This window comes from Acartia tonsa, chromosome 10, assembly GCF_053477335.1.
Source record: "Acartia tonsa isolate MP-2025a chromosome 10, ASM5347733v1, whole genome shotgun sequence".
Taxonomy (NCBI): Eukaryota; Metazoa; Arthropoda; class Copepoda; order Calanoida; family Acartiidae; genus Acartia; species Acartia tonsa.
This window is the reverse complement of record NC_137269.1, coordinates 566024-592197: the sequence shown is the minus strand read 5'-3', so window position 1 is coordinate 592197 and position 26174 is coordinate 566024. Positions and strand designations below refer to the sequence as shown.

Here is a 26174-nt window from a genome sequence, read left to right as displayed (position 1 = left end):
TCTAACATGCATAAATTAACGAAAAAAGCTATCCGCTACAGACGGACTGACGGACCGACCCTAATTTTCAAAGACATCTTTTGTTTGCTTCTAAATAATTTTCTGCTGTGTTAATATAAGTGACACCATTGGTTGATTTTCAATGACCCAATAGGAAGGTTGCACAAGGTGGTTGCGATGGGGAGATACAGTTATTTAACCCTTTCTCCCTCTAGTGTTTTACTCTAATGTAAGGGAGGTGATATGGTCAATGACCATTTGTCATAAGGGGGGGGGGGGATAAGCCGGGAGAAACATTTTATCAGAGTATGCGAGAATCTCTCACAATATCCACTTATTCTATATTCCTTGATGTAACGTATTTAGGGGTTAGGTTTATTCCAATCTCAGAATTTGTCACTTTTTTATACGACTATATACATACAGTATAGCAAATTTTTATTCTTCAATATAAAGTAGTAAGTTTTTTTGCAATACTGAACTGACTAAGTTCTTCATTTCAGGAAATATTCAAATATGTTCCAAAATGTTTTTTTTTTTACTTCAGATCTATGTCTTGGGATGTTTTTAGGCTATTTTTTCTAGAATCTAGAGGCGCAGCTACAAATTTTTCATAAAATGTTTTTTGATGAAATCTTCACATACAATAGACTATAAAAGTTGGAAAGATTTTTAATCAATATAATAGATTTGAAATCTGCATAAAATTTTAAGGATTTTTCATAAAATTAGTTTTTTATATAATTCTTTATTTAAAGGCGCAAATACAAATTAAGTTAAATAATTTTGAGATCTGTGATTGGTGGATTGAAAACTATCTGCGCTCTGATTGGAGAAGCTTAAGTGACGTACATCATTCAACCAATTAGAGCGTAGGTAGATTCCAATCCAGCTATCCTATTGGTCAAAATTTATTAACTTAAATCGTATTTGCGCCCTTAAATAAAGAATTATATAAAAAACGAATTTTATAAAAAAATCCTTAAAATTTCATGCAGATTTCAAATCTATTATATTGATTAAAAATCTTTCCAACTTTTATAGTCTAACATACAAGTCTTAAAACATAAATAGTAAATTGCTACATACAGCTTTTCCGTAGTACAGCTTCTTCAATCTCTTTGATTTTTGTTTTTAAGTTCTATTTATGTAGACAATGAGTTAACTTGTTTTTTGACCAGGCATTCCTTTTCAATAAGGCAATAGTATTAATTTTTCCAGTATGGCTTTAAAACTGATTAATGTTCGATGGATAAGAATTAGGCCTAAGCCATACTGAAAATTCAGGTATCGTATTACAGACAATTTTCAATGAGTAATAAAAATAATGCCAGTTTTTTTTTGCCCGAACCTATAGAGATAACAAATTGAAAAAAATCATATAATTTTTTTATTCGCTATCTGCGGAAAGCTGTCAACAATACGATACGCGAAATAATAGTCTTTAGGTGTGACGCAGATGAGATCAAATTTAACACTTTAGCTTTTCTACCAATAGTTTTAGCTTTATTGTAGAAAATAATTTTTACATAATAAATGCACACACACATATACATCGTCTTAAAGTACATATCAGGGAGGGAGGGGACAACGGATGATAAATTAATCTACACTTCTTTCCCTCCCCCTTTAAAATTTCCTACAAATGTATAGGAAATACTATTTCTCGTATTTATTTGAATCCGGTGGATAGGAACCGGTTCTCATCCATACGAAAAAACTATGTCTAGCATCGTATTATATCCAGCTTTCTACGAATTTATAAAAATGTACAATCATAAGATCAAAACCAGTTTTTTTAGCCCATGCCTTCGGCAGCTCGGAGCTAAAAAACTAATTTTTATCTTATAATTGTACATTCTATATCCGCGGAAAACTGTTTATAATACGATGAAAGAAATAACTATTCTTAATCACTGTCCTATTCCTTTATTCCTGATTACAAATATATATTTATTTCTGTTTTGAAATCTAAACTGTTACAAATTTTATCATTCTACAATTTTGAAGCATTTTGTTTACAGCCGTGTTGTTCACTGTTCAGTTAGGGACATGAAACTAACTTTTTACCAATATTAAAATATCTTTTTTTCAAAATAGCGGCTACTCCCTTAGATGCATTATAGGGGTGTCTATTCTCCCCTACTTTCGATTTAAATTATAAAGAGAAATTAAAAAAATATTGTTGGGGTAAATTTTTTTTTCTACAGGTGATTTCTCTTGGGAGGGTGGTGAATAGTGTGGCCCAAATGAAGGTCTAAATCACTTTTCAATGTGCGTTAAGTACAAATAGGTTATGCATTGTTTGTAGATTTTAGCCTTAATTGAATTTAAGAAAAAATCTATCGCTATTTCGTCAAATGCATTTTTATTTTCATTCTTTCTTCCCCAGTTAATATAGCCTTACACCAGATATAAAGCAAAACATCAAATTTTCTGTCTGTTTGTTTACAAAAATTGAAATAAAATATTAAAATCACCAGGAATAAACATATGAAGAAAGAAAGTATTAAATCTTTTTATGTACAATTACAATAACTTGGGAAAGCTAATTCATACAGCAAAATCATTGAAGAAAAATAATTAAAGATATGCCTTACTCTTTATTCCTGGTTCAATAATAAACAATCAAATTATTTTTTGCAATATTAATTTTTTTATTAGTATCCTTTTTTTAAAGTTGGATATAAGAATAAGTGTTTTACATATTTTTAACCTTCATTTAATTTCTTATTTAAATAAATTGTCTCTTTATTGGCGAGAGTGTCTGTTGAGACATGAAATTTATTAAAAACTCTTTTTCCTATTTTATGTCTTTAAAATGTAGATTTTTTAGAGTTTTTCATCATTTCTCTTCTCATAAGACTAATAGCTACTGTTTTAGTTCAATTTCTTACACAAATTATCAGTTTAAATAAAACAATGTTTTTAGACGTTTTTTGGAATTATTCGGCAGGAATGGCGGTTCTGTCTACTTTTTATGATTGCTTATTATTTGAACTCTTGTTACATTATTTTAGGTTGGCAGTTCTTTACTTATTTCTTATTAAAATCATGAAAATATGAAGTTTTTGATAAAAAGCTTAAGATTGAAATGTCGAGATCAATTTTCATTGTAGAGAGGTCTAGTTTTCACTAAAAGGTCTACTTTTGAGCAGGTAACAACTTTAAGGTATACGCAAATTGATATGGTAAAGATTTAAAAATGCATGTTTTTTTTGGGCCAGTCTAGTGGTGAAATCCTCCCCCAAATTTACACTGTAAAGAAGAATCATATCTGACACACAGACACACATACTTTTATATTTTTATTTTTAAATTTCATTTTTTACCCTGAAACAAACGAGTGTACCATAAAAAACCGATAGATTTTTGTAAAGAAAATTCAACAAACCAAAATATTAATAATAATAAGTGTTTTTTATACTTTTATTACTATAAAATCAGATTTAAAGCCAAACTGATGGTTTACATAATTATTTTCAATGTTTTAAGCATTTTGAAGCAAAAGCACAAGGCCATACAAATACATTTTATAATATTTTAAATTTATTATTTTTGTACTATTTAAAATAATCTTTCAGTTATTAATTTTAGTTTTACTTAACATTTATGAAAAATTTGATTCAATTTATAAAATTTGATTGTCAAAATTGTGTTTAAGAAAGTTCTTAAACACACAATTTTTTACTTTTGATATGACTTTTATATAACTCATAAAATAAGATAAAAGCAAGCAAATACATTTTAGAACTTCATAAGTTCTAAAACATCCGTCAAAATTTACACCACATGTGTTGTTTAAATATAATTATTTGATTTAACTAATATTGAAAAAAAATAACACAATCTGTCTCGAAAATGATTATTTTGAAAAAATAAAACGTTTAAGACTAAATAATGTAAATAATAATGAAACAAATACTTAATAGTTTTTGACACACTCTTTTTCTGATAAAGCCAGGGAAATAGGGATGGATCAATGGATTTAAAATTTTATTTTTGGATATCCTTTCTTGGACTTTTAGCACTACAGCTAAAGCAACTTTGACTTTTTTGCTAATTCAATAGACTTTGGGTAGTAGCACATAGAAAGCCGCTAAAAAACTTCCTACAAGCTGATAATATTAAATAATTAATTGCCCATTGTCCCATCCCTTTATTCGTGGATAAAGACTGTAAATGAATGGCACATAAGACACTTCCAATGTCCTATTTCTTTGCTAGATTTATTTTTATTTGGCACATCAAAACTGTACATTAATATTTCTAAAACAACTGTATCATAATAAATGTTTATCAAATTCTATCTAATGGCACATAATATATAAAAAAATGTGCTATTTGTATGCTTTATCTTATTCAATGGAACATAAATAATCAAAATAAGTACAGTTTCATTAATGAACTAAAGTACATAAACTGATGACATGTCAATTTTATTTAAAATCTACTCAATAGCACATGAGACAATTTGAATGTGCCATTTCTGTGCCATTTTCTAATTTATGGCATACGTGTAACTTTATAACATTGAGTAATAACATTTCTCGTACTCATTCGAATCCGGTGGATAGGAACCGGTTCTCATCCATACGAAAAAACTATGTCTAGCATCGTATTATATCCAGCTTTCTACGAATATAGAAATGTACAATCATAAGAGTAAAACTAGTTTTAATCTCATAATTGTACATTCTATATCAGCGGAAAGCCGTTTATAATACGATGCGAGAAATAACTATTATAAATCATTATCAAGTTCTGTTTAATGGCATATAAGATAGTTGGAATGTGCCATTTCTGTGCTATGTTCTGTTCACCCCTGTCAGGTATTTGTTCACCTCCATAGACCAACAAAATTCTGAAAGGGAAAAATAAAATTAGAACGTCGTGTTCATTAAATTTGCAAAAAAAGAACAACTATTTTAATAAATAACGCAGCTATAATTATACAAATCAAATTATTGTAAACATATCATAAAAAGTTTATTCAATGATTCGAACCCGATTATTATCTGATTAGAATCCTAAAAATAAAATAGTCTCGGTCCAGTGCAGTGTGTTAAATCAGTTCATTAGTTACAGAAATTTTAATCTTCTGACAATTCTGATTTATCATATTATATACTAGCGGTTTCTCACCTTAGCTCTAGGGGCTTTGGCCCATGAAGTAGTTTTAAAAAAATATAAAATAAAAAATAAAAAAATTTCTGGTGCTCCGAACTCTACTCTCCCCCCATTTTTTTTGAGGGGGGGGGGAATTTCATTTTTGGGGGGGTTCGGGGTGTCCCATCCCCAAAGAAATAGCTTAAAACCACCACAGGACCAATAGGTATATACCCTGAAGAGTAGAATCCGATCGGTTCAGTGGTTACCGAGATCTTAAGGGACGGACGGACGAACAGACAGACAGACACCATTCTACTTTGTATTATTGATATAAATGTAGACTTATTATTCCTCTTTAGAAGTCTTCAGTAACATTGAGAAAAAAAAAACAGGCTTCAACTTTGTTATATAAGATTATTTCTTATTTCTCTAACCTAGGTTTAAGCCCTCGGGATAAAAAAGCCTTTGAAAGGGAGGTCTTACAAAAAAGTTAAGTTTATCAAAATAAAAAAATGTTTTGATAGTAGATTAAGATCACTAAAATAACTTCTGGGACTGTACTTATTAACTAATATAATACCTAACTTTTTATAATATGTTATTTTATTTTTTAAGTGTTTTTTAAAAACACTTTTCAAAGTTTATCATACATAGAAATTTGAAAAAGTTTCTAAAATATATTTATAATTTCGCTAACCGCTGAACCGATATAATTCTGCTTGTGCAAAGTAAAGCTTCATCTAGGTCCTGGGAATGATTATAGCTATTTTTTGGGGATGGTACCTCCGCCCTCCAATAAGAATCGCCTCTGGGAGAATATTCCAAGTTTGAAAAACTCTTAAAACTATATTGTAAAGTAGAAGATCAATCTCCGCCCCCCCCCCTATCTCTCAAACTTGTGATGTATTTAGTAAATGTAATCTATGAAGATAAAACTAATATAATAAATAAACTTATTATACTTATAATAATATAAATTATTATTTATTTTAAATTCAACTCATCATTTATTTTCAAGAATGTACTTCCCTTTGCATTGCTTAGACACAAAAGAAAAATGATTCTCTCATCCTATGTTTCATATGTAGCAAAGCTACTCTATAATTTATAGAATATGTCAATATAGTCTGTAAGTTAAGTTAAAAGGGTTGTTCTGAGAAGATGATTAAAGTTCCTCAACAGATTATGACGTCATACAATAGAATAGCCAATGAGAGGCCAGTATACACTGTAATTGACCAATGGTAAAATTTATGTTGGCCTTTCATTGGTTATTTTATCGTATGACGCCATAATCTGTTGAGGGACTTTAATCATCTTCTTATTCTGATCGTTAGAAAACACGTTAGAGTTAGTACCTTTAAAAATCGTGATCACTTTAATTTGAAGCCATTTAGTTGTCAATGACATACACAATATTCAATAATATAATTAAAAACTGATTTCTTTCTATTTTAAATCTAGTATATATTTTTTTGTTATTAAGTGTGAATGTTTATATAATAAAAAAAAGTTTTGTGACTTATAGAAATATTAGGGATGAGAAAGCTCAAAGTGCCATGTGTGACGTCATAAAAATCCATTTTTTTAGGGGTGTCCTTTCCCACTTCTCCTCTCATCCCTCCCTTATAGACGTATTTTTATGACGTCACAGATGACACTTTGAGCTTTCTCATTAGGGATGATAGCAAGATCGTAGCAGCTCAATACATATGACCCAAAGATAAGTACGACCAAATTTGGCTTCTTTTTAAATGTTGCTACTCTCTAACGATTGCAAATAAAGGCTTTATATCAAAGGCGTGCATAATGGGGATGTTCCTCACCCTCCAAAACATCAAAGAGATATAAAGGAAAAAAAACCAATCCCCAAAGTCTAAATCTAAAAATTTGCCTGCTCTGTGCGTATATTTACCAAGCAAATGATGCTTTTTAAAAATTCAGTATGCTGATTAAGTACGTGAGTGAACCCCACAGGGAATGTATCCACCCCCCCAACTCTAAAGAACACCCTTCTTGTTTTTTGATACCCCATCTATAGCTCACACTCACCTCGATATTGGTTTAAGGGGGATGGTATTAGGGTTTGGTCGGATACTGGATATCCGGCTGATTTCTAATGTCGGATATCCAGTATCCGGCCGGATATCTCCTCAACGTTCGATATCCGGCAAATACCCAAATATCCGGCCGAATAACCGGAAATCATCCAGATATCCGGTAACTGGATAGTTTTAATATCCGGTATACGGCCGGATATTGATAATGGCCGGATATCCGGCCCAACCCTAGTTGGTATAGCACTGTAATACACACTACTGCTCTATATATTCTATTATGATTTTTTTAATTTTTACTTCTATAAATGCTGTTATCCTTGTTTTTAACTATCTGAACAAGTATGTCATTCAAAGTTGTTATAATAAATAAAGATTTTTCATATAACATTTTCCTTAAATCATTTTAAATAAGTATGTTAAGATCTTCCCTTCGACATAACTAATTGAGATTACAGTTATATATAGGTCATTGACAGGTTCTAAGCTATTTTTTTCAAAATAAAGATACCACATCGGCTAATAGACTATTTTTTTATATGTCAGTAGCTAAAGCTCTTGCTAACTGCTTACTAGGGCCGTAGCCGCTTGTAGACACATAATGAACTAAATTTTTGATTATAAATTAAATGCGCATTCTAATATTAAACCATAAGAGGTAATAACCACAGTTTTATTATTTAAAAAAATCTTTTCAGCAAAAGTTTTAACTGACTTATTCATCCCTCTCTTCATGCTGAAATACTCATTAGAATAAAGAGAAAAGTTTCATTCAATTTTCAAAACTTTAAAAGGAAAAATTCTATTTGGAAAATTTGTCAAATTGAAATTATGATAATTGATTTAAGCAAAATTTTGTTCCAATATCAAATTTAAATGTGTTGCTTTTGAAAATCGAAGCTTTTCTACCTTTAAAATTTATCTTTCAGAAGCATACAACATTAATAGAATCGTCAAACTAGAACTATACTATATATGCTATTACTTTATTAAGATTACTAAATATATTACCTATTACTAGTAATAAAACTGGAACTATGTATAATAGACAGGTCACTAACACATGTTATTACTATATATATATTACTAAATTACTAAATTATTACATATAACTGGTAATAAAACTAGAACTATAACACACACAGACATGCTATTACTTTATAAATATTACTAAATATAATACCTATTACTAGTAATAAAACTAGAACTATAACACACACAGATATGCTATTACTTTATAAATATTACTAAATATATTACCTATTACTAGTAATAAAACTAGAACTATAAGACACACAGAGACATACTATTACTTTATAAAGATTACTAAATATATTACCTATTATATAGTAATAAAACTAGAACTATAACACACATACAGACATGTTATAACTTTATAAAGATTACTAAATATATTACCTATTACTAGTAATAAAACTAGAACTAAAACACACATAAAGACATGTTATAACTTTATAAAGATTACTAAATATATTACCTATTACTAGTAATAAAACTAGAACTATAATACACACACACAGACATGCTATTACTTTATATATATTACTAAATATATTACCTATCACTAGTAATAAAACTAGAACTATAACACACACAGACATGCTATTACTTTATAAAGATTACTAAATATATTACCTATTACTAGTAATAAAACTAGAACTATAACACACATAAAGACATGTTATAACTTTATAAAGATTACTAAATATATTACCTATTACTAGTAATAAAACTAAAACTATAATACATTACACACACAGACATGCTATTACTTTATATATTTCACTAGATATATTACCTATTACTAGTAATGAAACTAAAACTATAATACACACACACACAGACATGCTATTAATTTATATATTTCACTAAATATATTACCTATTACTAGTAACAAAACTGGAACTATGGATAATTTACAGGTCACTATAACACAAACACAGACATGATATTACTTTATAGATATTACTAAATATATTACCTATTACTAGTAACAAAACTAGAACTATGGATAACAAACAGGTCACTATAACACACACACACACAGATATGCTATTACTTTATAAATATTACTAGATATATTACCTATTACTAGTAATAAAACTGGAACTATGGATAACAGACAGGTCACTATAACACACACACACAGACATGCTATTACTTTATAAAGATTACTAAATATATTACCTATTACTAGTAATAAAACTAGAACTATGGAAAACAGACAGGTCACTATAACACACACACACAGACATGCTATTACTTTATAAAGATTAATAAATATATTACCTATTACTAGTAATAAAACTGGAACTATGGATAACAAAGAGGTCACTATAACACACACACACACACACACACAGACATGCTATTACACTTTATAAATATTATTAAATATATTACCTATTACTAGTAATAAAACTGGAACTATGGATAACAGACAGGTCACTATAACACACACACACAGACATGCTATTACTTTATAAAGATTACTAAATATATTACCTATTACTAGTAATAAAACTGGAACTATGGATAACAAAGAGGTCACTATAACACACACACACACACACACACAGACATGCTATTACTTTATAAAGATTACTAAATATATTACCTATTACTAGTAATAAAACAGGAACTATGGATAACAGACAGGTCACTATAACACATTCTATCAAGAAAATTTTCCAGGAAAATTTGACCTGAAACAAAAATGATAAGAAAATTATCAGTCGATATACGTAAGGTTTAAAAGATATGCATCAAATAGGACTGCTGGACTGTAACAAATAACATGTATTTAGTATCTATTTTTAGTACTGTTATGTCCTGACTGACGGACGGACGTGCAAATTCTTGTTATAGATTAAGATTTTAACAACAAAAACTGACCATATGATTAAAGTTAGGCTTTTGATGATATAAAACACACAAAAAAGAATGAGAAACCTTAAAGTTTAGACCGGACTACCATAAACAACCTAACCAACGCCACCAAGGACGTCCACGCTTTTTATTTAATAGGTGGTAAAATGGGGGGTTTCAAAGGATTAATGCGGATAATCTAATGCATTTTTAAAAAAAATAGGTGAGTATAATGAGAAGTATATGATCGCCATGGAAGACTTATAGAGTATCTTGGCTGCAACTAAAAAATACCTTTATCCCATCTTCTTTCTTTGTCTGTAGTTCTCGTAGAGTCTCCAGTCTTAGGTCTCTCTCCTCTTTCTGTTTTAGATAGTCTGATCTTCTAGATAGATAGATAGATAGATAGATAGACATATAGATATATAGATAGATAGATAGATAGATAGATAGATAGATAGATAGACATATAGATATATAGATAGATAGATAGATAGATAGATAGATAGATAGATATATAGATAGATAGATAGATAGATAGATAGATAGATAGATAGATAGATAGATAGATAGATAGATAGATAGATAGATAGATAGATAGATAGATAGATAGATAGATAGATAGATAGATAGATAGATAGATAGATAGATAGACAGATAGATAGACAGATAGATAGACAGATAGATAGATAGATAGATAGATAGATAGATAGATAGATAGATATATAGATAGATAGACATATAGATAGACATATAGATAGATAGATAGATAGATAGATAGATAGATATATAGATAGATAGACATATAGATAGACATATAGATAGATAGATAGATAGATAGATATATAGATAGATAGATAGATAGATAGATAGATAGATAGATAGATAGATAGATAGATAGATAGATAGATAGATAGATAGATATATAGATAGATAGATAGATAGATAGATAGATAGATAGATAGATAGATAGATAGATAGATAGATAGATAGATAGATAGATAGATAGATAGATAGATAGATAGATAGATAGACAGATAGATAGATAGATAGATAGATAGATAGATAAATAGATAGATAGATAGATAGATAGATAGATAGATAGATAGATAGATAGATAGATAGATAGATAGATAGATAGATGGATAGATAGATAGATAGATAGATAGATAGATAGATAGATAGATAGATAGATAGATAGATAGATAGATATATAGATAGATAGATAGATAGATAGATAGATAGTTAGATAGATAGATAGATAGATAGATAGATAGATAGATAGATAGATAGATAGATAGATAGATAGATAGATAGATAGATAGATAGATAGATAGATAGATAGATAGATAGATAGATAGATAGACAGATAGATAGATAGATAGATAGATAGATAGATAAATAGATAGATAGATAGATAGATAGATAGATAGATAGATATATAGATAGATAGATAGATAGATAGATAGATGGATAGATAGATAGATAGATAGATAGATAGATAGATAGATAGATAGATAGATAGATAGATAGATAGATAGATAGATAGATAGATAGATAGATAGATAGACAGATACATAGTTAGATATATAGATACATAGACAGATAGACAGATAGAAAGATATATAAATAGATAGCTGGAAAGATAGATAGTTTAATTTCTAAAATATTCTCTAACCCCTATTGAAATAGTATCATGCTGTTATATAATATTATTGATAATATTGTATACCCTAGTATAACAGTATTACTTCTGCCTAAACTTGTCTGTAAATGTCCTATTATATTATGAAATAAGTGTCCTTAGAAATCCACCTATAATCTGTGAAAGCTAGTTTTAGAGTTTTGGTATATAGATATAAGTTTAGGATTTAAAACTTATGAAGTTCATGTGAAACAACTAGATTTTAATTTAGCAGTTTTCTTAAAATTTTTGTTTATAGATAAAAAACCCCTTTGATTGTAAAACTTTTTTCTGTACACCTTATTATGCACTAGTGGCATCACCTCTAGCCTCTAGAGGCTTTATACTCGAAGGTGGTTGAAGAATGCATAAATATAGCTTAAAACCTGCTAATTAACAAAGAAGAACTAATTTAGTTCAGTGGTTAGCGATGTTTTAAGAAAACTACTTCTTACTTTTTCAAATAACATAGGATAGAAGTTCACAAACAAAAAATTTCAAAATATCCATCAATCTATTAATAGATTATCAATTGATTAATCATCAATTATCAATCTACACTAATCAAATTTATGTCTGTCCATCCATTTACTTATATATCTATCTAAAAGTCTATCTATCTGTCTAATCTGTACATCTATCTATCCATATATCTATATATATATGTGTAAGCTTAGTTTATGGAAGAGTTAATATAATTCTCAGCTACTACGATTTTCATCAAAACTATACTATTCTAGTAGATAGTAGAGTTTTTTTTTCAAAAGTTTTCATAGCAAAAAAAAGCAAGGAAGATAACATCTATGCAAATAAAGTTTAAAAAAAATATTGAATACTCTTAGCTGCGCCCCTAGCATCTAGGAGCTCTGCATTACGTTAAGATTGTCAAAATGTGACGCTTCAAAAGGTTAGGAACTCAATCAGTTCAAGAGTTATTGTAATCTTTGGCTATAAAAACTTACTACTTTAAATAATAGGATTATTTAAAGTTTTGACTAAATTTAGTCAAAGTAAATTATATTCAAAACTTTCTTAAAATCCATTATTGCTACCTGAATAGTACCAAAATAGTTTTGAAAACAACAATCTTTGAAATCATTCTTTTGGACAGGAAAGTAGAATTATAGAGGGGCCAGGGGTTAAATAATTGGTTCTTTGAAAATCAGGCAATAGCGTCGAAAAAATTAACACAGCCGCTACAAAAGAGAATAAAACAATTTGTTAGCAGACGATAAAGGTCCCCTCTAATAAAACCAAGTAGTTGTCTAGATTATACATCTATATGTTATTTTTGAACTTTAAAACTTGTTGATATTTCTAGAATGAATAAGTCTACTAGTGTATATTTCTCCCCTCGCCCTAAAGTTAACCTATTTTCTAAAAGTTGGCCATATATGTGGTGTGCCCTCAATTTCGTATATTGATGGCAGGCACCCATTGTACAGAGAATGAAAAAAAAAGACAAATAACCACAAAAATACTCTAATTAAAAGTCTAATTTATATTTGACTTTAGTAAATAGACCCTTTTAAAACATTTAAAAGTTCAAGAAAACTAGCTAGTTAATGTCTGTAGCGAAGGATCTCGCTAACCGCACAACCTATATGGCTCATCTTTACGGTTAAGCTTCTAATAGGTTCTGATATGACTTTGAAAGTCTGGGTATGGCTTTAGACTATTTTTCTGCCCTTCCATACCCCAGCTGCTAGTGTACAAATAATTTACTATAGAAAATCTGGCCTGATTTACACCCTAAAAATTATTTTAATTTGGTTGCTTGATCATTAGTTTGAAAAAAGGCAGTTTCTGTTGTAGTAATAATTTGCGATTGTGATTTTATAGTGGGGTATTTTAAGTGGCTGTGATAATACACCAAAATAGAGGAGAGATTTTGTTTAATAATACATTGATTCATACAGGGTGCTCTAAAGAAATGTTTGAGTAGTTTCACATACATAGAAAAAAACTATCCAGCCCTCCTCCCTTACTTTTTACTTGATAGTGGACAAAATAATGTCATTTCTCCCGGTCATACGCCGTCATGCGTCATGTTGGAAGGGTGAAGCAATATTTCAGATCTCAGTTTAAGTTATTTGATTTACTATTTTCTCTGTAATATAAAAGCGATGCTTGCAAGATTATTTAATTCGCTATAATATAAAGTAAATTTTTTCTCAAATCGCAAATGTGGAATCTAAAACTTGCGTCATCCTTCTATATTGACGTATGACCGCTATGAGAAATGGCATTATTTTGTCCAATATCTTTACCTTATTTCATCGTAAGAAGGGGGTTAAGTACGTCTGGAATCGTTGTATTTCAATCAAAGTTTATATGATGATTCCTGTAACCGGGAAAATTGAAAAAAGCATGGAAGCCTCTATATAGAACATGTCGATATTTTACATTTTTTTACGCGAGCGAAACATTGAATTGTGATCTAACCTTAATATTTTTTTAAATAAAATCATTATACCATAAATTTTGGAATAATATTTCTTATGAGATGAATAGGTATAATGTTATAGGCAAAGCATTTATTTTGTAAAAATCTAAAAAAGAAGTAGGGGTGCATTGTTCTCTGATACATAAAAATTAATAATTTTTTTTGTTAAAATTTAAACTCGTTTTGGGGATTGGATAGTGTAAGGGGGATCGTTATTCTAGCCAGCTAAAAGTTTCACTTTAATAGAGTACATGATAATCTGTTGTAAGATTTAAGTAAAAATAAACCCAACATCTAAAAAGACTTGGAGACACCCTGTATATAAATATTTGATATCAGGACGTATTACGTCACAGATGTAAACTTTAATAAAACAAGCATGATAACTTGATAACGTTCACAAGAGCGAAGCTCATGAATTAGGAAAGAAATAATTATAAAACGTTGGCTTCTCGGGGCTAAAAAAACTTATTAATTTTATGATTTCTATATTCGTGGAAAATTGTCTGTAAGCCAGCGGATATCGGTTTCGAATCCATACTGGAAAAAATATATTAAATTTAATGGAGGAAAAGTTAGGACACATCTAGTTTCTACCAACCAATCAAGATTAAATAACTGCATTCGTGGTTTTATAGTTTTAAGTTTTTGTTGTCAAATTTCATAAAAATCATTCAAGTGTACGAAGTAAAGACCCTTTGGCAGAAAATCTTCGCTTTTAATATTTTTAGAACATTTATATTTTATATCCTTTCATCTAACAAATTAATTGTGTATCTTAGTAAAACAAACAAAAATTCATAATAAAACAAGGATGATAACATCCATAAGTAGAGAAACACAAAAATATGGATGGCAAACAGACAGCGTGAGTTACAGAGTAGATGGTCAGTTTTCAAAAAAGAAGGAAAAATGCTAAAAAAAATCACGAAACCTTTTTATATTCATTAGAAAATTTGTAAAGTACCTGACAAAGCATGAAAAACAGACAAACGGCAAACAGAGGATATTAATCGGTTTCGAAGCCATACTTGAAACCTGGAAAGCCTTAATATTTTTTTAAAACGTTTGATATATAAACTTCTAATCCGATTTCTGTTGAATCCAACCAAAATCTTTAAAGGGCTGGGTAGCGTCCCGAAGGTCAATTTTTGGACCTCAACATCCCCACCCCAAACCTTCACTTTAGTATCAATCTTTTTAGACCCTGAATTAGCTTTGCCTTGCATTACTTAACTAAATCTTAAAAAAAAAAGTCTCTGATAATCAACTTTGTGAACCACCCATTCAAAATTCAATAAAAGTTCCCAAAGTTGTTAAGCTAACGAATTAGAAAACGTTATAATAATATTTTGGGTACTAGTGTAATGGTACTGGGCAATAGAAGAAATAAGAATAAAAAAGGAATTAATAACATAACAAAAAGTAGCTGCAATAAAAAAAAAAGCCGACGCATGTGGTGTTTTGGTGGCGGTCCACTATCAACTGAAGGGAGGTTACCAAAAGTTGATAGTTTAATCTTATAAATCAGATTAACTAATATTTTATAAAGATATTGATAGATAGAAAGAAATAGGTGTATAGGTAGATAGATAATTTGAAAATTATAACTGATATTATAAATATGCTTTATAGTATAGATAGCAGCTGCATCCATAGCAACTGTAAAGAGAAGGGGGGGGGGGGGAGTAGAAAAACCTAATCCCGAAACATAAGTTTAATAGTAGCCTAAAACTATCTGGATCTTATTTGAAAATTCCTAAAATTAGGAACTCAATTTAGGTTCAGTGCTTAAATTTTGCCGGTCAAAAAATCAAAAACAAAGGGAGGGAGGGGACATTAGAATGTAGATGAACAGGGGCGTCCAAGCTTTTTTATTTGGGGGGGGGGGGTAATCACCACTCCCCCCTCCTTGGACGTCCTTGTAAATGACACTTGTATACTAAGTTGTAAAACCGTGTTATCGCATTCGTAGTCTCAATAACTTATGTCCAAACTTGTAGCGTTAATTAACGATAACCTACATGAGGGGTAATTTTATTTTACCATCGCAGGGAGTTTATCATCCATTGTCTTATCCCTTAAGATCCCTGATAATACTACAAGTGCTTTCTGAACTGTAAAATTGTTCATGTTCGAATGTTTGACCATTAAATATGGATGTTTCTAGAAGGTAAACAAAATTTCCACGCACTTCACACACAGGTGAATACCCCCCCCCCCAAAAAAAAATAAATAAAAAGCTTGAATGTCCTTAAATGTTTTATCCTTGTTTTTCATGCTTATAATAAATTAAAGTTAAATTTCTGTGTTTCTGGTCTTTGAGAATTAATTTGATGGAAAGTTAAGGACTTTACAATTAGTTCTCACAGCCACTTCATTAAGTTTATATCTATATATCTACCTTTACATCTAATTTTCAAATGAGATCTAACAACCACTTCATTAACTATCCAACTTTCTATTTATCTATCTAACTTTCCATCAAATTTTCAGCTCTAACAACCATTTCATTAACTATCCAACTTTCTATTTATCAAATTATCTATCTTTTTATCTCTCTCTTTATATATATACATATATATATCTGCCTTTCCATCTAACTATCTAACTTTATATCTATCTAATTATATATAACCATGGGGGTTTTCACTTTCAAATTATATATATCTGTTAGATTTATTAACTTTCAAACTAGTTCTCATAACCACATATCTATCTATCTAATAAACTATCTTTCAATCTATTTTTATACAATCTATCATATTTGTTTCATCCAAAGATCTAAAGAGTTAAGACAATATTGCCGATAAATTGATGTTCAGCCCCATTAATGAGACACAAAATTAACCCTTTCTAAAATTACAATTAGTGGTTGAAACGTTTGGACACTTAATTAACCAATCAATATCAGAATTCAATAAAGTTACCAACGAATAAGAAAGCTTTTGGGACTAGTTTAATAAACAGCCAAATGTCCCCTCACTCTCTCATTTTATAATTTACCAATTAACTAACTATCTTTCTATCTGCTTATTATCATATATCTCTCTATCTAGCTACCTATAGAAAGTTTAAATTTTAATCATCTAAATACTTTTATACTAGCGCTACAAATCATTTCATATCTTCAACTTTAAAATTTCATTTTAAATTATGAACACTGAATAAAATTGAGAAAAGCTTCACTTTTGAAAATGCAGAACTAAAATTGAATCTTGTTTCGTGTGACATTCAAATGACATTTAATGAAAGGTTATTTTAAAGGTACACAAATATTAAAGTACAGATAACAGATAGTTGGTGCTTTACCTCTAATTACCTGTCAAGCAATCCCTCTCCTCCCTTATTTTAGGAATAAATCAGAAGTAAAGTATATTTTTAAAAGCGAAGCTTTTCTATAATTAGGGTCGGTCCGTCCGAGGCGGATAGATTTTTTCGTTAATTTGTATGGTGATTCCTGTAGTAGTTAGGCACGATTTAGAAAGCGTAGCAACTCTATAATCATTACCAGAATGTCCGTACGTCCATTTTAAACATGTTGATTTTTATACTTTTTTAACAACTAAATTTTATGTGATCTAATTATCCGAATAATCTTATTTTTGGTATGTTGATTCCTGTGACAACAAAAGCAACTCTATAATCAAGTCCTAAAAATGTAAGTAATGTAATGTCCGTTTGTCCTACCGTTTCAGTGCTTCGCTTTTAAAAATAAGGAAGGTTTTCTGTGCTCAGCAAGAAACTTTGGAGGGGGGGGGGGGTAGATATACCACACTTTTCTGGGATCTTGCTGAGTCAAGTATCAACTGTTGGGAATATCAAAGGATGACTCCATGCAAAATTTGAGCCGGATCCGGCCAAAACCGGCCGTGAATTTTATGAAAAACCGTTTTTTTCCGGTTTTTAAGGGGTATCTGTAAATCGATTCAGCTGGAGCAAAACCGGTTAGAGGTACAAAAAATTTTACTTCACATGAAATTTAGCCAATGCAATTGCCTACAAAATTGTACTTCATCATCAACTTGATTGGACAACTCTTTCCCCTCCTAAATGTCCATTAAAACCTCGGAAACGGCAAAAATCGCCAAAAATCACGCCTTCGGCGGCAAATAACGGCTAAACGGTCAGCCGGAGGCGAATGAAACATAAATAAAGAAATGTCTGCCTCAAAAAGTTGTTCAACATCAAAGAGATGCTTAAAGTCTCTAAAACGACTCCTTCCCCTCCTTTAAGGGGAAAAACTGAAAAAACGTGATTTTCAAAAGTATGCCCACTTCGTGGGTGTGGGGGGCACTGAACCCGTCACCCCAGGGTCACCAAATATAAAGTCTAGGCGGCCCACAATGCTGAATTTTCACCAAGTGAAAGTCTTGTGTCATTATCTCTTATGAGAAAAAAGTTATTAATTAATTAAAATTTCAAATTGTGATTTTTTGATGGATTTCTTTGATGAAATGACAGGCTGGTCAATTTTTAGGCCATTTTTTGCTGTTTTCGGCCCGCCACGCCCAAACGGTTTGAGATAATCTCACGGGACCTTTTGCCCGACCTAAGCCTGGTTATTTGTAAGGTCTAAGAAAAAAAAATCCCGGATTGGATGTAGCACGACGTCGCTGCGTGCCGTCAAAAATTGCTGGTCGGCTCATTTTGCCCCCTCAAACCCTCACCTCGTGCCATTTTTCTGTGTAAAGATTATAATTATAATCTTTTGCGTAAGTATGTTTTTTTTCCTAGACCTCACAAATAACCAGACTTAGGTTGGGCAAAAGGTCCCGTGAGATTATCTCAAACTGTTTGGGCGTGACGGCCCAAAAACCGCAAAAAATGGCCTAAAAATTGACCGGCCTGTCATTTCATCAAAGAAATCCATCAAAGAAATCACAATTTGAAATTTTAATTAATTAATAACTTTTTTCTCATAAGAGATAATGACACAAGACTTTCACTTGGTGAAAATTCAGCATTGTGGGCTGCCTAGACTTTATATTTGGTGACCCTGGGGTGACGGGATCAGTGCCCCCCACACCCACGAAGTGGGCATACTTTTGAAAATCACGTTTTTTCAGTTTTTCCCCTTAAAGGAGGGGAAGGAGTCGTTTTAGAGACTTCAAGCATCTCTTTGATGTTGAACAACTTTTTGAGGCAGACATTTCTTTATCTATGTTTCATTCGCCTCCGGCTGACCGTTTAGCCGTTATTTGCCGCCGAAGGCGTGATTTTTGGCGATTTTTGCCGTTTCCGAGGTTTTAATGGACATTTAGGAGGGGAAAGAGTTGTCCAATCAAGTTGATGATGAAGTACAATTTTGTAGGCAATTGCATTAGCTAAATTTCATGTGAAGTAAAATTTTTTGTACCTCTAACCGGTTTTGCTCCAGCTGAATCGATTTACAGATACCCCTTAAAAACCAGAAAAAACCGGTTTTTCATAAAATTCACGGCCGGTTTTGGCCGGATCCGGCTCAAATTTTGCATGGAGTCATCCTTTGATATTCCCAACAGTTGATACTTGACTCAGCAAGATCCCAGAAAAGTGTGGTATATCTAGGGGGGGGGGTTGCTAAATAGTTTCCCCAGTGGTATAACAACCAAACAGGATTCTTACCACTAAATTACCCTTACTTGACTAATAAATAAAACAGATTAATCTTTTCTGCTAGTCTGTAAGTAGCTTAGGTCCACGCCTAACTTTATAGGTATGAAACCTGCCTTCAAATAGAAAACAGGCAGCCGCCCCCCACCCAAATAACTAAAAAAACTAAAATCATCGTGGGGTTTTAATCATTCCCCGTTTGAGAACAACAATGTTAACAAATGTATGTTGAGATATTTGTTATGTGCATTTAAGGTTTATTTATGGTTTTACATCTTTTTAATAGTAAATATTTTTCCTAATTCAACAATAATATTTTCCTTTTCTAGTTTTTTCCTTTCTCATGAGCGAATCTACTTAATAGTCGTACGTTCGTCTGTCAAAACCTTGTGCATACCACTACGTTTGATTTATTTACAGTAGAATTGACATAATTCACTCATATCAAGTGATTTATTTACAAAAAAAGAAAGCAAAATAAATTCAATAACAAATCGATTATTTATCAATATCAACAATTTTAAAAGCAAAGTTTTTCTATAATTTGGATAATAATAAGTTGTACATCCGTTGTAACGCTTAGCTCTCTTCGTTGCAACAATACCGTTGCCAGTAAGTCCGTACATTTATTACAAACATGTTCATTTACAACTTTTTTGCGAACTTTTTTATTTGTTTTTCTGAACATTGATTACTAAAACAATGAAGTACAATATTTAAGCGAAGCTAATTTATAATCAAGTCCCAAAAATAAAAGTCTTTTTCATTCATGGTCATAATTATCCTTGTTTAGTATGATAGATAAATATTTATAGTGTATCAATATTTCCTTTTAACTTACAGGATATCAGAAATGCAGAATCGATACGACTTGACCCAATAATTACAAAACTTCACAAAATTATATTTTGTTTGCTTTAAAATAGTTAGTTATTGCATCGTATTATGGGCAGCTTAAATTGAAAAATGAAAATGAAAAATATAATATCATTTTATGTTTTTTTTTATTGTCGTTTTCGTGAAACTAAAATACGATGCTTTACATAATTTTTCAGTATGGCTTAGAACCAGTTCAAATCCAGGGAATATTAATCGGTTTCATTTCCATACTGGAATAATTATTTCTTGCATCGTATTATAAACAGCTTTCAGCGAGATTATGAGATTTAGACCAGTTTTTTAGCCCCGAGAAAATACTTTATAAAACGATTTGCTTGTCCTATAGTTTGAAACGTTATGTGATGCTGTTTTTATTGCCTGAAAAATTAAGCAATACATTACAAATGACCATTAATGGGCCAACATACAGACTAAATTACCAATGGCAGGCCAGTATACATTTTTAATGACCAATGGTAGGCCCATATAAATGTAATTTTTTATAGGCACTGTAAAAAAGCTTCCGGTAATGTTTTTAAAGTCTAAATAAATTAATTTCAAAATTATATCATCATTGAGTAGCGAAGCAAAAAAAAGAAGTTATACAGCAGATGTTCAGTGATCATAAAAATGAAGGGACAATTAAAGAGAAAAGGATGATTGGTAGATATAAAATCATGAAAACTTTATATGATTTAAATGTATTTTGAAGATGATTGAAGTCCCTTCACAGATTATGACGTCATACGATAGAATAACCAATGAGAGGCCAGCATAAATTTTACCATTAGTCAATTACAGTGTGTACTGGCCTCTCATTGGCTATTCTATCGTATGACGTCATAATCTGTGGAGGGACTTTAATCATCTTCATGTATTTTGTATCATCGAAAAAGTTATAAGTTAATGGTCGGCTAACCTCCCTACCCCCTACCCCCTCCTCAAGTGCCTCTAGAGGCCTCTGGGGGCGTAGCCCCAAGTAGATAGATAAACAAAGAGAGAATTATAACTGATTTGTATTCAGTAGTAAATGCTGCTCTTCATACACAGAAAATAGAAATAAATAGGGTGGATAAGATACATCTTAGTAAAAGTAGGATGGTCAAAATTAAACAAAAAATCTTAAGTTGTACCCCGATGGTTGATTAAAATCATTGGTGGAAAAGTTTCATCACTTAACGTAAAAGTTACCTATGTTTTTTGAGCCAACAAATGAGAGATTGTGCTTATAAAATCTTGGGGACCCGTATTTTTTACAATCCAATGTCCCTTTCCTCTTTGTAAAATAGCTTAACGTATCCAATGGCCAGGCCGTTCTAGAGATATTAGTTTTGAACTAACATGAGTAATTTCTATTGTATAGGTGCTTTCTACAACAATAACTAAGTTATAAGTTATAAAACTTCCATGGACCTATAAAAGTTTGTAAAAGATATCGGTCTAGTGGCTGTTACTCCTATATAATTGCATTTTTCTCCAATTAAGATCACTTTGAATTTACCAAAGCATTTGATGACTTTTTAAGGATTTGATTCCAAGAATTTTTTAGTACCTGATTTTTTAATATTTGTTCATTTGGACTAATATAGTTTCCCCCCACCCCCCGGGCCCCCTCCACTCTCTGACTATAAAGGTCCGGAAGGGGGCCAAAAGAATTTTCTGTATTTTAATTAAAAAATAAATACTAACTTCCCCATAAATGTAACAAAAGATTAGTTTGTCATTCAAGATCTGTTTTTTTATGAACTTTAAGACGTTTTTTCCTAATTTAGCCACCCTAATTGATTTCTTTAATATACAAATAAAGCATAAAAATGCGGGTTATAATATTTTTATTTACAATAACATTACATTTGCTTTTTCAAGCAAGAATAACCTCGAGAAAAATACAGACTTTTAACTATTTCTTTACAGTTTAGAGTTGCAAAAACGATTTAAAGTTTATAGACCGATTCCATCAAAATAAATTTACTCCTGCTCCTTCCCCTTTCGCTATACTTTATTTTTGCGGTTATGAAACATAACGCTACTGCGATAATATGCTCAAGTGAAAGCGCACTAGAGAATATCTATATGAGAGTTATTACACCAATATTTTATATTTATACTATAAAGCTAAATTTTTAAGAAATAGCTTAAATTATCAGTGAGGGAAGATTTATTAAACTATTTTTATATTAGTAGCGCTCTTATACTCGTCAACTAAAAATCTTTGGGGTCTTTTGTTGTTGATTTTTTATTGATTGGTTCAATCAGTTGAGTGTCCAAACTTTTCAACCATTAATTGTAATCTACAGACGGGTTTATTTTGTGTATCATCATTTGGGATGTTGTACATCAATTTATCGGTCTTTATCTTATCCATTTAGATCCCTGTTAAATTATACTATTTAATTCTATTAACAAACAATTTCAAGAGTTTTTTTTATCGTTTTGAAGTGGCGAAACATTGTTCTGCTATACAAGGGGTCAATGTTAATTATGGCAGGTTGTCTGGATTTAACTATATTACTTAATTGCTACTATAGAAATATTATTTGGTTGGTTTATATGACATTTAGCATGCACATACACGCATACATAATTCAATAGAGATACTTTATATGTCAATTTCTAGGCTAAATTAGCGTTCTTTGTTTCCATATATCTATATATCTATCTATCTATCTATCTATCTATTTATCTATCTATCTATCTATCTATCTATCTATCTATCTATCTATCTATCTATCTGTCTATCTATCTGTCTATCTATCTGTCTATCTACATATCTATCTATCTATCTATTTATCTATCTGTCTATATATCTTTCTGTTTATCTATCTATCTATCTATCTATCTATCTATCTATCTATCTATCTATCCATTTTTATATGTCATTTTCTACACCAGATAAGCTCTCTTTGTTTTGATTTATGTATTTATCTATCCTATTATATAAAGTAGTAAGCCTTTTTTTGTCTGTAGCTAAGGATCTCGCAAACCGCTGAACCGATAAGATTTCCTTTACAGTGAAGCTTCTCATAGGTCCAGTAAAGGTTTTAAAATATTTTTTTTGGGAAAGTATCACTAAACGTTCAGTTTATTTATCATCTAGGGGCACTTGTGGTTGGAGAATAGGGGGAAGACGATTCCACCATATTTAATTTTAGTTTTAACAAGGATGACCAACATCCATAAAAGCGAAGCACTGAAACGGACAATCGGACATTAACACTTGTATAGTGTCAGAACTGAATAATCAGAAAATAAAAGAGTCAAAGCAAAATTGTATGTAAATTTGTTGAAACACTGCTTGATACAGGATAATGTTTATGGACAAACTTACATATTTAGGACTTGATTATAGAGTTGCTTCGCTTATAACATTATACTTTGTTGTCCGAGGAATCAATATATCGAAAATCAGATAATTCGGATAATTAGATCACATAAAAATTTGTTGTTAAAAAAGTAGAAAAATCAACATGTTTAAAATGGACGTACGGACATTCTAGTAATGATTTTAGAGTGGCTACGCTTTCAAAATCGTACCTAACTACTACAGGAATCACCATGCAAAGTTGAAATTGATAGGACAATTCTAACATGCCAAAATTAACGAAAAAAGCTATCCGTTACAGACGTAAGGACGGAAGGTCGGACGGACGAACCGAACCTAATTATAGAAAAGCTTCGCTTTTAAAAAGAAAAATATAGAGGAATAGAATTTTTTTCTTTTGTCGGTTTTTCTTGGGAGGGTGGTGTTAACCTCCTATAAAAAAAGTTATAAACTTTCTCTGGACTTTTTAAAAGCTTCATTGTAAAGGAGAAACATATCGGTCCAGCATACCTTGTGCATTCAGACAGACATTCTGTTACTTTTGTATTTACAAACTATTTATCTTATCTAAATTATTTTATTTTATCTGTCTATGTCAAAATTACAATTGAATTTAAAATTAGCATTTCTCTTTGTTTCAAATTCTCACTATCATTTTCTATATTTCTCTCTCTCTCTCTCTCTCTCTCTCTGTGTAAATTACACTGGTACCCAAAATTTTTAAATCCCATCATCCTATTAGTTGGTTTGTTGTATTCCTTTATTGAATAACTAGCGGATACGCCCCTAGAAGCTGCTAGGGGCACTTTAGATGGGAGCAGTAAAGCCCCCCCCTTTCATAATGAGTTTTAAAAAGAAAAGATAACAAAAATGGTATTTATTTGGGGGGGGGGGATCATTTTCAAGTTTGAGGGTTGAGATACCCTTCCCCAAAATAGTTAAAAACTTTCCCTGGACCTATAAAAAGCTTCTTGAAAAGGAGAACAATATCGGTTCAGCAGTTAGTGGAATCCTTCGCTATAGACAAAAAAAACTTACTACTTTATATAATAGGATAATTCGTTGGTTCCAAACCATCAATTCAAACTCACCAACCAACAATTTTTACCACAGAATGGGTAATTTTTTTATCATCATACATATATCGTTCATTGTGATGGATGTTGTCATCCTTGTTTCTCTGTATTAGTATGCAGTAATGTAAATAAGTAATAATGTACTTTCTACACCGTTGTAAAATTTTAATATTAAACTATAATGTATATTGTATAAATTTAAGTAAAGTCCCTGCAGCCCCCCCTTTTCATATTTAGTTTGTAAAAGAAGAATTAAAAATAATATTTCAAAAGGGGTAGTAATTTTATATGGAGCAATTTCACGTTGGGAGATGGAGATACTATTATAAAAATAGTTTAAAACCTTCCCGGTATCTTTAAGAAGCTGCAATGTACACGAAATGTAGAAGTTAACGAGATCGTTTGGTACAGACATTTTACCTTTTTTAAATACAGGTACTCTATATTAAGCCATTACTTCCTATCTATCTGATTGCTATCTAATAGCAAATACGCACTAGGCTATGAAGGTGGTAGTCGCCCCCCCCCCCCCCTGCAATTTTCTGAAATTTCCTGCACAAAATTTTTAACAAAATTGGGGAGGTAATTTTTTTAGTAGATATTTCTTTTCAGAGGTTGTACCCTCCCCAGAAATAGTTAGTATCCTTCCCAGTACCTATGAGAAGCTATACATTGTAAAGGAGAACCATATCGGTTCAGTACTTAGCTGGATCCTTCAGTACAGAGAGACACACAGATAGTCATCCTGTTACTTTTATATGAGGATAATTACCTTGCAAGATATTTATTATGAATCTTGGGATCAAAATGTGGATCAAATGGTGGAAGTTCGTACATACATTTTGACGTCTCATATCTCTTCTTCTTAGCCCGTTCTCTGTCAACACACAAACAATTTTAATTAAAATCGCTCTATAGGTTTAAAACCTTATTTAAAATAGATCAATGTTTCTTTATGTACTTTTAAAATGCATAAGGATTCCTCTAACAAAAAATGGTAGAACACATTAAGAAAAGTGATTCCTTTGACGATTGATCACAATATCTGTCTGTCTCTTTGTCTGTCTGTCATTATGTTGTTTATGTTGATTCCTGGACTGATTTGATTCTCATT

At 30.8% G+C, this 26174-nt stretch overlaps 1 long non-coding RNA gene across 1 annotated transcript; it reads right to left on the bottom strand.

The window, feature by feature from the left end:
- Positions 1–4544: 4544 nt before the first annotated feature.
- On the bottom strand, positions 4545–25935 carry LOC145329857 (uncharacterized). Its single transcript, XR_013883149.1, has 4 exons — positions 25833–25935; positions 10353–10443; positions 9808–9895; positions 4545–4864 (listed from the first exon to the last, which is right to left on the bottom strand). It is a non-coding gene; the product is annotated as an uncharacterized LOC145329857 (long non-coding RNA).
- Between the last annotated feature and the right edge of the window lie 239 nt (positions 25936–26174).